The sequence below is a fragment of the Acinonyx jubatus genome, chromosome C1 (genome assembly GCF_027475565.1).
Source record: "Acinonyx jubatus isolate Ajub_Pintada_27869175 chromosome C1, VMU_Ajub_asm_v1.0, whole genome shotgun sequence".
Lineage (NCBI taxonomy): Eukaryota > Metazoa > Chordata > Mammalia > Carnivora > Felidae > Acinonyx > Acinonyx jubatus.
The window spans coordinates 31,156,177-31,171,007 of record NC_069381.1 but is presented as its reverse complement, the minus strand read 5'-3'; the positions used below and the strand labels follow the sequence as shown (position 1 = coordinate 31,171,007).

The window sequence follows — 14,831 nt, the reverse complement described above, 5'->3', positions numbered from 1 at the left end:
GGCAGAAATTGGCAATGCAAAAGAGAATAGCTACAGAGGTAAATTCTTGGTGTTCTTGTGTCAGGTTGGAGAGAGGTTCACCTCCAATAAGACATGGGACACTGTAACTGTCCTTCAGAGCAAAGGAAGACAGGGAATATGGGTACAAAAGCAGGAAAGTTAGCAAAGGTTAGGATGATTAAAATCAAGAGTTAAGTTTTACAGCAATTGATGATGGCATGGTATAGGGTAATGTTTTTCAAATTGCAGGTCCTAACCATTAGTTCATGAAATCATTTAGAAATTTATGAGCAGCTTTATTTAAAAATGGAATAGAATTGAAAATTTGAATTAATTGCACATAGCAGGGTAAATACAGTGAAAACTGTTGTGAAGCTTTGAGTTATTTATACAGCTACATGTGTACTGGTCACACATGTATTGAAGGTACAATAAAAAACGTTTAAACGCCACTGGTCCAAGATGTGACCATGGGAAAAGTGGCTGATTCCTAGAACTTTCTTTCTCTTCCAGATTTTTCCATGATGCTCATAAATTGGTCTTGCTTTGTGGGTTGCTAATAGGCACCATAAAGGGCACAAGACTGATCACCTCTGCCAGAGCTTCCTACACAGTGGCCACAGCATCTGGGTTATGTGCCCCCAAATCAATCTCCCAGTCTTCAAGGCCACTCTTTCTTCCTGGTTTCTGCTCCTATTATTATTCCAAGATGACTGCCAACAGCTCCCAAGGCCTTCCTGCTTCCTCATTCATTGCTAGCAAGGAAGAGACAGCCTGTGTGCCAGCCTTCTCAGCAAAAATCCTGAAATTCCCTGATTGGACTCGCTGATTCATATGACCACCCTGAACCAATCATTCTGGCCAGTGGGATTGACTGACTCAGCCCTGCTCTGCTCCCAGGGAGCCAGCTTCCTAGAAACACATGGATCCTAGAAAAGGGAAAATGGAGTCATGAGGTAATCAGCTAACGTCCAATACCTATGGCCTTTAAGGTGCCCAAATGAGGTGTAACTTTCAGTAGCATGTGTGCTGGTCATTTGCCTATTGCTCTAGCCTTTCAATGCTCTGCTTTGTACAGAAGAATGCCGGGCCCTGAAAACTACATTTCCCAGGCTCCCTTTGCCAACTGGCTTCCTGTCAGATTCTGCGAATGGGAAGTACAGGTGAGAAACGGTATGCCAGGAGATGGGACCGGAGCGGGACAGGCAAAGTCATTTCCTCTCTGCATCCACTGGAGACTCTGGCAGCAGCTGGTGGTTATGGGCTCGGAGACATTCAGCATTTCCAGCAGTGGTGGGTTACTGTCACGGGCTCTAGCAGTGTTGGTGGTCCGGGGGGGGGGGGGGCAGCAGTGGGTACCTGTGGGCTCCAGTGACCTCGAGCAGCTCTGCCAGCAGCATCATTTCAAAAACTAAGCTCGCACACTGTCGGCAACAAGTGCACTTCAGGAGCCAGGAACACCCTTCCATTTGATCTTCCAAGCCTGGTAGAAGCTTTCTGCAGCTATTACTCTCTGCCCCACCCTGCCCTTTTGCTCCTACAAGCCAACAGGTTTCTAAGCTGTCCTCTGGAATAAATTCCCTCTGTTCAAAATTCCAAGCACATTTTCTATTCTCTTGTCTTCACCTGAGCTGACATACTGTCCGGGCCATTGGATAGGCTGACTGCCTTGACTCATTTCCCAGTTGTGCTGTTTGGAGTTGCGGGGCTGGGTGATGCCACAAGAGAAGCACACTATGCCCTCTAGGGGGCGCTGGGGAAGGAGCAAGGGCAGACCCGGAGAAAGCACAGAGGCTTCCCACTTCTTTTGCTTCCTCGCCTACCCCTGTTAGAACTGTGAGGTGAGAATTTACTGCTGTCTCCCAGGATAACTTGAATCTGTGTTGTGATTGGGAGGGGTGGGCTCATCCTGACCAGGTGACAGTGCAGCAATGAGAACAGTTCGTGAAGGGGCCCAAAACAGAGGGGCCAGGACAGGGTGTCCTTGCTGTGGAGTAGAGTTTAGGAAAGGAGGATGGGCAAGAACTATTACTTCTGCTTCCTCTTTTTCAGAGGTGCTGGTTGAAGGAGGGACTCAGCCTTTCCTTTCCTGTCTTACCTTCCGTGAAGGGCTCTGTAATCAAAGCAAGAACACGGACTCTTCCAAAAGCGCTTATCTTTGCCAACATGTAAGGAACCATTACTAAATGCTTGGATCTAACCTTCTGTGGGCTCCTGGTGCTACCCATGCCACTGTAGGGTAGCCAAGTCTCTGTAGGGACGAGAGCAGTAAGATGGTGAACGATCCCCAGAGGCCTCAAAAGGGCAGCAGGGTGGGGGCGCCTGGGTGGCTCAATGGGTTGAACGTCTGACTTCAGCTCAGGTCATGATTTCGTGGTTTGTGATTTCGAGCCCCACATCAGTCTTGCTGCTGTCAACACAGAGCCTGCTTTGGATCCTCTGTCCCTTGCCCCCCCTCTGCAGGTAGGGACCTGCTCACGCGCTCTCTCTCTCAAAAGTAAATAAAACATTTTTAAAAACCGGGGGGGGGGGGGGAGGGACAGTAGTGTGAGCACACCATGTCTCTCAGAGGTCCCTTGCCATGGCCAGCAGTGTTTTGCAAGATGTGTCCTGCTTAAGTGTGATCCGTGACTGGAAACTTTCTAGTTCCAACTCAGCTGTCTACCTGCCCTGTGATCTTGGGCAAGTCACTTAATCAAGCTCAGTCTCATTATTTTCATGTATTTTAAAAAGAACAGAGGGATACTTTTTTAAGTTCTTTTAAAATAAATTGTTTCAAGGGGGGGGGTGGATGTGATGGGAGAAATGATAGGTATTATCCTCTACACCTCACTTCTTGCCCATTCTCCCTGGGTTTCTGTGAGTATCAAATAAGACAAGCATGAAAATGCTCTGAAAAGTACAAAGTACCATACAAAAGCAAGGAAGTATTATTATCAACATAGTTGTTAGTTTGGAAAGCTGACGGCAGGGCACAGGCTGAGAGCCAAACAGCTGGAAGGCAGGAAATCTTAGCACCAAAGAAGGAAACTTTCTTTGTTCACAATCTTCCTGGAGTGGCACTTTCTTTGGAGCAGACCTGGCACTGGACTCCTCTGAAATGCTGAAGTGGGTCCAGGAAAGTGTTAAGGCAGTAGGTAGGGTATTCAGCAGCCAAAGACACTGGAGAAACACCAGCCCTGGTTTCTCAGTTCCTTTGTGATCCAACAAAGGATGCAATGGACAGGGGGAGGCAGACTATCAGCAGGGCTCAGGTTCAAAGTCAGGTACGTGTTGGATCCTCCTACAGGCTCTTTAACCAGTCACCAAGCTATTTCGGGAGCCAGGATGTCATGGCACTCTGTAACTAATGATGAACTCAGTGGCCAACAACCTAAAATTCATTCTCTCTACATGGTGTTCAAAGCAAACATTGATCTGGAGAAGACCATGGAGATGGTCTAGTCATACTGAGGTGCAGAGAGAAAGGCAGAGACTGACCAACATAACAAGTAGAGTCAGCCTCATTGGGCTGCAAGGTACAGAAATCTACCCAATGTAGCTGAAATATAAAGAATTTTTTCTTGTGAGGACTGGAATTGAAATGCCAGCAGGAATGAGGCAGCCCTAGGACTCACTGTTCTATTCATTCTCCTTCCCCTGACACCCTCCCCATCTCTGCACAGGGCTGCTCCTTTCTCCTCTTCCTACTAACCAGCTTCTGCTGCTTCTTGGTCTCTGCTCCCTCTTATCTTGGCTTGCACATGGCTTTACTGGCCGAGGCTCACTTGTCTCTGACCTGCCTACTCCAACTCCCTCCGCTACCTGACAGTTTCTTTCTGTTCCTTGGTCCAAGAGAGCCTCTAATTGGCCTGTCTCAGATTGTTGTGGTAGGCCATTAGTTAAAGGTCACCGGCTAATATTTGAAATGGTAACCCTTGGCTCTGGTGCTGGCCCCATTTGTTCAAGTCTAGAAGATGAAGGGGCCAAGTGGTCTAAAGCAACGGGCTCAAAAGGGTTTGTGGTTTGGGCAGCTTTTCTTCCAAGTGAGTGTAAGTTGGGCAGGCACTGTGCCATCACTGGGACCATGTGACTAGAGCCCAAAGCTCCAGATTTCCTGCCCAGAACTTTTTCCATAGAATTTGTCATTTCTTTGATTTATGCAGCAGACATGTCTTAGGGCTTGTTCAATGTCATTTGTAAAGATCTTCCTCCTCCTTCCTCTCCTCCTCCTCCTCCCTGCCCCAAGGAACTTATGGTATAGTGAAGATAAAGACAGGAGAATAATTAGAATACATGAGTGCTTTAGAAGAAGTATAAACAAAGTATTAATACCTACCGCTTACTGAGGAGTCTGTACCAATCACTGCAGATCACTTTACATACATGTTCTCATTTAATCTTTACAACTCCCCTGTGAAGTCAGCACCACATTTTCCACATGTGGAAACCAGCTCAGAGAGTGGTTCACAGATGATAAATAGCACAGCAGGGCTCTGATGCCAGAGTCTGGTTTGCACTATGCAGCCGTTACCATGCTGTTAGGGCACAGAGGACCACCTTGGCCTAGGGTGGAGGCAGGGATGGGTGGTGAGAGCAGTAGACTTTCAGATAGAGCTGAACCTTGGAGCAGGAGTGAGCTTTCACCAGGCCAATGGGGGTGGGGGAGGGTCTTTGTAAACAGAGCCCTGTGTGTGGACAGCAAGATATGAGCACCGGAGAGTCTGGAATGGGGGTGTGAATGGGGAGCAGGGCCAAGGACACGTTGCACACCCTTGAGAGTGAGGGCCTCCCTAAGTTTGTGCTCTGGGCGCCTCTCTTGCTGTGCCTTCATCCAAGCCCTAGCAAATGCTAGCATGTGGAGTTGAGGCCACAAGGAGCCTTGAGGAGAAGGATCTAGAAGACCAATTTAACACAGCCTATGAAATGCAATTACTAGTATCTGGGCCCTGGTACCTGAAATAGACTCTCAGGGCAGAGTCCAGATGAAAAAATCGGGAGGGATGAAAATCTCTAAAATAACCATATAATCTTCCCCAGCCCAGATTCCCCACAGGGCTTTCTTCTGCCTGAATTTCAGGTGTTGTCTTGGATGTCAGTTCCTCTAGGAAGCCTTCTTGGTCTCCCAAGCTTGCCTTCGGGTACTTGGGTTACATTTTTGTAATTGCCCTTTGCTTTGTCCCAGCACCAAACTGAATTCCCTGAGGGCAAGGGCAAGGTCTTACTCTTCCAACTCCAGGAGAACTTTTGGCTCATAGTAGCTGCTCAGTAAAAGATAGTGTGATGAAAGAATAGCAAAGAGCCTCCAAAGAGCCTCTGCCAAATCTTTTAGGCCACGTGGATTTTTTCCTCCTTGTCTCTGTGGTCCTACCAGCCTCAACAACTGGAATCTTACACATGTTGGAGAAACCTTAAAAATCATCTAGCTATTGGGGCGCCCGGGTGGCTCAGTCAGTTAAGCGTCCAACTTCAGCTCAGGTCATGATCTCACAGGTCATGATTTCAAGCCCCAGTCTGGGTTCTCTGCTGCCAGCACAGAGCCTGCTTCGGATCCTCTGTCTCCCTCTCTCTCTGCCCTTCCCCTGCGTGCGTTCTCTCTCTCTCTCAAAAATAAAACCTTTAAAGAAAAAAAAAATCACCTAGCTATCTCCTTCCTCCTACCATTTTACAGACGGGATGATTGAGGTTGAATTTTCAAGTATTTGCCAACAATCTCAATTTTGTGTCTGCAGCCACTATTTCTTCCCTGGACTCCAGACCCAATCAGCTGCTTCTGCATCCCGTATCTAGGACGCCCCACAGTGCCTGTGCCTGAACACATCCATAACTGGCCTCAGCACCTCCCCCAGTCCTGGTCCTCCTCCAAGCTTTCCCAATCTGGTGAAGAACATCACCACCCACCCTGTTGCTAGGGCCGAGATGTTGGGAGCCCCTTGCCACCTCCCGCAGCCTCCTACCACGAAACACCAAGGCCAGTGGTTTCGCCCACCCGAATCACAAAATGTCTCCAAATGCTCTCTGCCTCCTTGGTTTAAATGCCCCACAGCTCTCAGTGGGCCCCTGCAAAATCACCCTCATTAACCCCCCCCCAATCTGCTCTTTCCTTGTTCCAAACCATGCTCCTCACTGCAGCAAGAATGACCGTTAAAAAATACTTCTTTATGATTTAACTCCTTTGCTGATAAACCGTCATTGGCTCTCTACTTAAAGCAAATTTAAATAATAATTATTGTTACTATAGCTAACACTTATGGAAAATTTATCATGTCCTAAGACCTGTTCTAAGGCCTTTCTATATATTCACTCACTTAATCCTCACAACTATAAATAGCCCCATGGTACAGATGAGGAAACTGAGACTCAGAGAAGCTTTTTTGCATAAGCTCTTACCCTATCCTTGACTCTGCTCTGGTTGCTATTCACTTGAGATGAAGTACCTTGGGGAGCATTCTAGCACCTCCCTTACTAGGTCAGGCCCTCCTAGGGCACATATTCCAGTTTGTAATTATGTATTATTTTGGTGTGGGAGTCATTTGATTGACGTCTGCCCTCCTAACAGACTTTAAATTCTCTGTTTTTCTCATTGTCGTGTCCTCAGTATTTAACATGTAACAAACGCTCACTTGATGTTTGTTGAATGGGTCAATGAAAAGGGTTTTCAGTAGGAGAGTAGATGTGGACAGATTTGTTTTAGAAGGCTTTCTCTTGTGTGAAAGTTTGGAGATGTTGAGGCCTCCACACCAAGTCACTGCCAGCAGTGGATTCAGGAGCGAGAGCAGGGCAGTGTGGACGAGGGGAGCGGCCATGGGGGACGGATAGCAGCAAATGAACCTGGGGAGTATTTAAAAGGTAGACTGCGCAGGCCCTGATAATGAACTGGATGGAGGTGAGGACGAGGGAGGAGTCAAGGGTGACTCCCAGGCTTCTGACTTAAGCAACCGGTACCCTGAGCTCAGGTGGGGACTATCTGGGAGGAAAGAGGCAGGTTGGGTCAGCAGAGCAGGTGACCCCTAGACCAAGTCTATGGAACCATAGAAAAGTTCTCAAAATCTTCTTGCCCAAACTCGAACTTGGCCCTAGTATATTTGTCCAGCCTCATCTCTAACCTACCCCAGAGTCAGACTCAGACCACTGCTCCTCCCTTAAGTTCCACTCATCCTCCACCCAGACTTGTAAGTGTTGCCCCACTCCTTCACCCCTCTCTCAAACTCCACAGGACTCAGCTTCAAGGGCCTGCACCTCTCCTCTCTCCCCCATGGTTAACAGGGCCTTGACTGTTCCCAGGATTCACTGTGTCAGAAATGTTTCTCTGCCTGTCTCCCCTAATGACTGTTTTTCTCAACTGAATCCTCAGCACCTGGGACAAAGCCTGGCTCAAGGTTAACTTCAAAAAACTTTGTCTCATTGAATTCTTCCAAGGCCTTGACTTTCTCATATCAAGAGTGGGACCAAGAGTCAGGCTTTGAATCCTGATGCTGCTACTTCGAATTTGGACAAGTCACTTCTCCTCAAATCCTGTTTCTTCATGTGTGAAATGGAGGTGATAATAAAGTGGACGTAGAAGAGCAGCTTTGAGCGTTAATGAAATGCTGTATGTTAAGTGTTTGGTACAATGCCTAGAACATTGTTAGCTTCCTCAAAAATTTAGCTGTTATTTATTTTAAGAAAAAAAGATCCCATGGGGCGCCTGAGTGGCTCAGTCGGTGAAGCGTGCGACTCTTGATCTCTGGGTTGTAATTTCAAGCCCCACCCTGGGTGCAGAGATTACTTAAAAATAAAATCTTAAAAAAAAAAAAAAAAATCCCACCTTAACGTCTGAGAGCTGCACGAACTGGAACCTTGGATTACAGGATTACAGTTCCCAGGATGGCCACACGAGGGAAGTGGTGAGCAACATCGGGGCTGACTCTGGCTCTGCTGTGCTATAAGCACCTGCTGTGGACCCAGATGGCCCGGCTGGGATTTCCGGGGCTTCCCGGCCCCTGAACAGGTGGGCGCTGGCCAGGGCGCTGTGGGAGGAGCCTCCGCAATGTGCTTGGCCCTCTCACAGCCACCGCCGTCCCTTCTGCTCACCCGTTTCTCAGGGGACAGTAGTAGAGGGCATCTGGGATTTAGGGTCTCCAGTCTGTCATTTGTCTCTCAAACTTGAGTATGATAATTTCTTCTCTATAGAAGTTTTTATAGTGTCTATCGTCTTCTCCATAGAAGTTTTAAATTTTATCGGTATTTTCCTTTGGCCTCTAGCTTTCACCATGCTTAGGAAAGTCTTTTCCGTCTCTAGGATTATTAAAACATCCATTCATGCTTTCTTCTGGTACATTTGGTGTTGTTATATAAATATGCTCTTCACCTGGAATTTACTTCGGTGTAAGGTAAGGACACAGCTCTCTCTCATTTCCTCAAATGACTTGCCAGTTATTTCACCCATTTGTTGAAAGGCCTATTTCCTCCATTTGCCTGAAGTGCCATCTTTATCATACCCGAATTCCTTTGTGGAGTTGAATCCATTCCTCTACCCCATTTTGCTTCACTGATTCGTGTAGTCCTGCTTCAATACCATACTGCTTTAAGTACTTGGACGTTATGTTTTAATATCAGGTAAGGCAAAATCTCTTTCCATTCCTTTTTCTCTAGATTTTTTTTTTATTCCTGCATGTTTATTCTTCTATATGCACTTAAGAATCAACCCTCCACCCAATCCTTTGTCCCTGGAGTCCCTAAAATTATCTGCAAAGCATACATTTGCACATTTGTCTAAGTTGTCATCAAATGTGCAAAGGGACCATGATTCCAAAGGGAGCCCCTGGTTTCCATGTCTCTGTGATAGGGAGCATGGGAAGAGCACAGGGGAACCTCAATTTCTCCCTCCTCTCCCACATCCTCACAGGCTCTGCTCTCCCCACCCTTCACCTCTACCATTGTTCCAGCCGTTTCCCTGGTCTCTGTCTTGTCCCTCCAATCTAATGTCCCTGCTGCTCCAGAGCATTCATGCTACAACACGGGCCCTAGTTCTAGGCCTGATGTAGATTAGATGATAACAAAAGCTTAATTAATATGCGAATGGAATTGAGTCCTGGCTTCCCCTCTGGCCAGTTGTGGGATCCAGCTTCAGGTCTTCCACATTTTCGGGTCACAGAAAGTTTTTTTCCTCACAGCAGGCACTTGCGCAAGGTTTTTCTCCTCTCTAGGCTTCAGTTTTTCCACCTATACATCGCATTTGAGTTTGTAAGTCATTTCCTCATCTCCCACCATCTGACTTTCCTGGATCTGGTCCAGCAGGGAGTAGCGGTACCATGGTGCCAGTGATGTCCTGCGAGGTTCCCCAAAGAGGAGGAAGGATGAAAAAGTGCAGATATAAATGGTGGTGGAGAGGGGGACCAGTCATGAAGCCAGAGTGTCCGAGAGACGTGGAGAGGCTTGAGGCGTCCTCTAGACCCCAAACCCTTCGAGGCTGGTCTTGTTACCCTGGGTGGCCTGCAACTGGGCAAACCCAGACTCTCTCCATTTCCCTAGGTTCCGCCCACCACCAAAGGCCCTGCCCCCATTAGCCCCGCCCCTCCAGTGGCCCCACCCGCCGGCCGAGGCCCCGCCCCCGTCAGGCCCCGCCTCCCTCTTCGCCTCCCGCCGGCCGGGGCTTGGGCTTTGCACCCGGCGGCGGCTGAGAACCGTGGCGGCTGCGGAGCCAGCAGCGCAGGCGGGCGGAGCGGAGCTGCCCGGCCCGGTGTCGGGCGATGCCCCCGTGAGCCTCTTTCGCCGCCCCTCCCCGCCCCGCGCCCCTACCCCCTCGGAGTCCGCCGCCCGCCTGGGACGGGGCCGCGCCCACCGCCGGGTCCGCGGGGCGGGGTCCCGGGGCAGCACCTGCCCCGCCTTGTGGAGCCGCCAAGCCCGGCGGAGACCCCTCCCTGTCTGGACCCTGGACGCACCTCCGGGTAAGTCAGTAGGCCTTGCTCGCTTGGGAGTGGACGTGGGGAGGGGGCTGCGGAGGTCTGGGGGACTACCAGCGGGGGAGGGGGGCTCGGGCCGTGAGGAGCCACGTAAGGATGTGAGTGTGCAGGGTCGGGGGGGGGGGCGGGGCCTCAGGGGATCAGCAGAGTGTGTTTGATGGCTCTGGGGTGGGGGCTAAGGTATGAGAGGGGAACGTGGGGTGTTTGAGGAAACCTGGAAAATGGGGTAGAGGACCCCAGAGTCTTGAGTTCTTTGCTGATTCTCAGAGCACCTGGGGCCATGGTCTTCAACAGCATTGCCTCGCATGGCATTTTTGGAAAGTGCTTAAAATCTCTCCTGGAAAGGGAGCTGGAAGGCAGCCTGCTTTCTCCCTCCTGCCTGTGCCCTGGTTGACAAGCAGCCACTCTTTCCTCCCAATGAAACACCATTGTGGTGCCTAGAGAACCCCCTCAGCCCATGAAAGGAAAGGGATGGTGCTCACTCCGGCCCTAGGAGGGGAAGAGGGGGCTTTTGGGAAACTGGGAAAGGCAGTTGGTCAATCCATGGTGGGGAGTTCAGGGAGGCTTGGCAGGACTCTTGGTGGGCAACCTGGACACTCGTTCATTCAGGGGGAGGGTAGCTTCACTGGCTAGCCTCCAGGCTGCCTGGACCCATGCCTACATCCCCTTGTCTGGATAACCCAGCCCAGAGGAGTGGGTTTCTTCCCAGTATTCTGGGCCTGGAAATCCAGGGAGCGCCCATAGCTCCTGTGGTCTTGATGGCGTAGGCAATGCCGTACTCAAGGCCAGGGAACAAGGGGTGCTGGCTGGCACTGCCACTTTGGGGCTGGGGAGCCTAGGTGAATGTCAGAGTCTACCTCTAGCCCCATGGATGTTGTCTGGGTGTGGAGAGGAAGCCTGATGCCCCTTTGGTCCGGTCCTCTGCCTATGATGCCTTCTTAAGTCTAGGGTCCTTGGGTTTGGGGCCTGAAGTGGTGGGGAGAGGGCCTTTCTGGGCTAGGCCTGGTCACCAGAGGGTTAACTAACCACCACCACCCCCCACCCCCACCCCCCAAGAGTTGCTGCCAGCCACCAATTAGTCTGTAATCAGGCAGCTGCCAACTGTCCCTGGGGGCATGTGGGCAGCCTAATGGGGCATTCTCTGGTTGGGGGTTGGGGGAGGTGACTGGGGAAGGGGTCTGTGAAATCTGTGCTTAAACCAAGCACTGTGCCCTTCTGAACCTGTTTAGGGCCCATAAGACCCTCCTTCCTGACCTCAGTGCTGGGCTGCCTGGCATAGGGACCTCCAGCCCTGGGGTTCCACACGTACTCGACCTTCTGCAAGGTATGAAGTCCAGAGTCAGGCAAACTTGACTTCAGACCCAGCTCTGCCACTTTCTGGCTGCTATTGAGGAAATCCCTTCCCCTCTCCGAGCCTCCTTCAGTAAAACAGTCCCACCTTCCAGTTCTGCTGGGAGGAGTGAATGAAATGGTGGATTTGAACTGCTTCGCATAGTACCTGGCACTCAGGGAAGCTTGGGAGAGAACTACTGAACTCACTAGCAACCCCTGTGCCAAGGACTTGACGGGACAGGCAGGCAGAAAGAAGCCAGGTATTGGGGACCCAGCCCGGGACCAGGTTCCCTTCCCTCAGGGCATGTGGTTGTGGGCCAGGCGCTGTCTCTGTCTTAACTCTCATCTCTCCCTCCTTGCTCACAGACCTTTCTGGTCTCGGGCATTAATTAGATTTTCCTCTGCAGAGCCTGGGCCAAGCCGCTACTTTCTGGGCTCCCCCTATCCCTAACCAGGTGCTACGCTCTGTGGGGTCTTTCAGGGGTCTGGGTGATGTCTGCAGCTGCAACAGCAGCTGGCCCTTTAAGGAGGGAAGAAAACAATTATCTGGCCTGGGCATTGCATCAGCTGGAGGCTGGAGGGTCCCTGGGGAAGGGGGGGCAGGCTGGTGGTTGATTTCATTAGTGCCATGTGAGAACTCTCACCCGAGTCTGCCCGGCTCCCCAGCTGCAGCCTCCTCCCCCTCGGCAGCTGCCGCCCCAGCCCCATTGATTCCCCCTACCCCACCCCAAGAGCACCACCTTGGAGGACTCTGTGCACCCCCAGCCCATGTCATGGGCCCTGGGCAGAGAGGAGTGAGGAAGTTTCTCTCTCACTGGCTTTTTGCTGACTTGGGGTGCAGGGTATACCTCCGGTACCAGCATTTTGCTGACAGTGGGGGTGTCTCCCCCATTAGTGTTTGGCTGACCTGGGGGGTATTTCTACTACACTGGCATTTTGTTGACCCAGGGGAGGGGTGACTTCTACATCGGCCTCTCACTGATGGGGGTGCTGCCTTCTGCACTAGGGTTTTGCTGATCTCACAGGGTAGCTGAGCTGCCTGGGTGTGTGTGTGAACTGAAGGCATGGGTGAGAAACAACTCTCCCTGGTTGGAAGGGAGCTGGCTCCAAACAGTGACTCATAGGGACAGAGGGGATGCCAGGTGTTTGGGCACCAGACAGACCTGGGTTCAAATCCTGCATTCTCCACTTATAGGCTCTGTTGCCACTTCAGGCAGGTGGTCTCAGACTCCTCTGGAAAATGGGAATAATTTACATTCATAGTGCCCACCCCCATCTGGAAGGTGCTTGGGGATTAGATACAGTAACTGGATGTACAACACCCAGCCCAAGCCTGGCAGGTGGGGCGTGGGGAGGATACTCTATGATGATTCTCTTCCCCTTGCAAGTTTGAGCTTCTCCCACCTTGAGCTCGAAATGCCTGGACAAGAAAAAGAGGACTAGGGGGGAGTGGAGAGAAGGGGAGGAGGAGTGCAGGACCCTCCTGCCTCTGTTGCAGAGGGGTGCCTTCAGACACCTGATGTACCAAGCATTGTGAGCCAAGCAGCCCTGCCTCCATGGAGCCTGCATTCTAGCCCAGGATGGTCCAGGGCAGGTGATTGCCCCTGTATCGTGTGTCAAAAGGAGAGATTCAGGGAGCCTAGAGTGACCAGGAGTTGAGGCAAAGAAGCAGCGATGAGGAGAGGGAGCAGTGTGGGCTAAGGCCTGGGTGATGGCAGGTGGGGCCTGGTATGGGGGAGGGGAGGACAGAAGTGGAGGAGAGAGGGTAGAGAGTGCACAGGTAGCAGAGGGCGGACCTCCCTGGTCCAGCAGGATACTAAAGGCTTGGGAGTTATCCTGAGGCCAATGGCAGCCCCTGAAGGGCTTTAAGGCAAGAAGGCAGGGTTTCATGTCCAGAGAGCGTGGGCTAGGGTCTGCGGCTCTCGGGCAGAGCCTTCTCAGGAGTGACCTTTTGCCCTCTCACACTCCCTTCCCTGTGTAGCAGCCCTGGTGCCCAGGGAGCTCGTTGTTTATGTGGCTCTCCCCAGGAGGGGGCCAGTCCCAGTCCCTTCAGCTCCCTCCCCCTGGGCCTTGTTGACAACGTTCACCCCTTGGGGCCAGGTTCTCCCTACCTCCCCAGGAAGCCAGAGGGTAAGAGGCAGGGCTTCGGCACCAAGCTGGTCTACATTCACATCCTAGCTCTGCATTGCACGAGGCAGGTGACTTCTGGCAAGGCACACCCCATCTCTCGACCTCCGTGTCCTCAACCATAAAACTGGATTGATGTTATTTCTATAGGAAGGATAAAACGAAATTCCAGATGGAAATTATGGAACCCATTCCAATGTCATTTGGCATGTTACTTTGTAGCATGGCACTGACATCTACTCCAGGCCAGGCCCAGGGCTGGGTGGGGGAGGGGACAGGACTGGCTTCACGAGTCTGGTTGCACGGAGCCCTGGGTTAGAAGGACCCCACCCTCAGTTTTACTGTCACCGTCTTGAAATTCTTAATTTTGAACAAGGGGTCCCACATTTTCCTTTAGCACTGGGCCCTCCATCGTACGTAGCCCTACAAATTGGGTAGGGGTAGGGAGAGGCTGGGAGAGACACAGACTGACAAATAGTTCCCAACTGGAGGAGGTGTAAGGTGGAGGGCATGACTAACTGTCCCAAGGTGGGCGGGATGTTAATAATAGTAACATTTATTTAGTGCTTACTGTGTGTTAGGTTCTCTGCTAAGTACTCATCCTCAAACAGCCCCATGAGGTAGGTAGTATTATTACCATTATACAGATGAGGAAAGTGAGGTTACATTTGGCCAAAGTCACACAGCTATCAAGAGGCAGAACTGGGATTCAAACCCAGGTTGTTGGACAGCACAGTGCATGCCCGGACCAGGGAAGTCTTCTCTAGGAGAAGGGGTCCCCTGAGCTGAGTCTGAAGGTAACTCGGAGGAAGAAGAGGGCTGTCTCTGCTGGAAAGTGTCTGTGCTGAGGCCTGATGCTTGGCCAGGAGAGTGGGAGCCAAAGCCTGATGCCCCCTGGGGCTGAGGGAATTAACCTTTGGATTTTGTGGTTCTCACTTGCCAGGCTCAGAGCTCTCGGTCACTCTTGCCCCCAGGCCCTGCTGCCCCCAGGATTCCTCCCAGCTGTCCCTGCTCTCGTCTCGTCACGCTGCCCTGCCCTCTCCTCCTCCACTGCCCGGTAATCTCCTTACTCTCTTGAGTTGAGTGATCTCTTCTGGGCTCAAGCCCTGCAGGTCTAACCACATTTAGATGTCTCACAATCAGCCTAGAGTCCAAACCCAGGTCCCCAGCTCCGCCTGCCAGCACCTGCTCTGCCTCCAACATCCCCAGCTCATCTCTGCTGCCACCATCCACCCACTTGCTCAAGCTGGAAAGCTGGAAGTTCTCCTGGACACCTCCCTCTCCCTCACCCCCACAGCCCACAGCCACCCTCAGCAATCGTGTTAGCTGTCCTGTGTCTCTCCCTGCCCGCCGCCCCATACCAGACCACCATCGGTGCCCACCTGAACCGCAGCGATAGCCTCCTAGACTGGGCTCTGTACGTTTCTGTTCTTGCCCCGCTTTGTTTCA

The 14,831-nt window shown here is 51.4% G+C and overlaps 1 protein-coding gene across 6 annotated transcripts in view; it reads left to right on the top strand.

Moving 5' to 3' along the window:
* The first annotated feature begins 563 nt into the window (after positions 1 to 563).
* The window catches only part of RIMS3 (regulating synaptic membrane exocytosis 3), a 49,832-nt gene continuing 35,564 nt past the window's right edge, over positions 564 to 14,831 (top strand). Inside the window, exons 1-3 of one of the 6 annotated variants that reach the window (XM_027059535.2) lie at positions 564 to 956; positions 1,079 to 1,163; positions 2,053 to 2,168. The gene's annotated coding sequence lies outside the window, so the exon portion shown is untranslated. Of the gene's footprint in view, positions 957 to 1,078; positions 1,294 to 2,035; positions 2,169 to 9,582; positions 9,909 to 14,831 lie in introns of those variants that run through there. The other 5 variants (XM_053212266.1, XM_027059536.2, XM_053212269.1 and 2 more) reach the window with 5 other exon arrangements.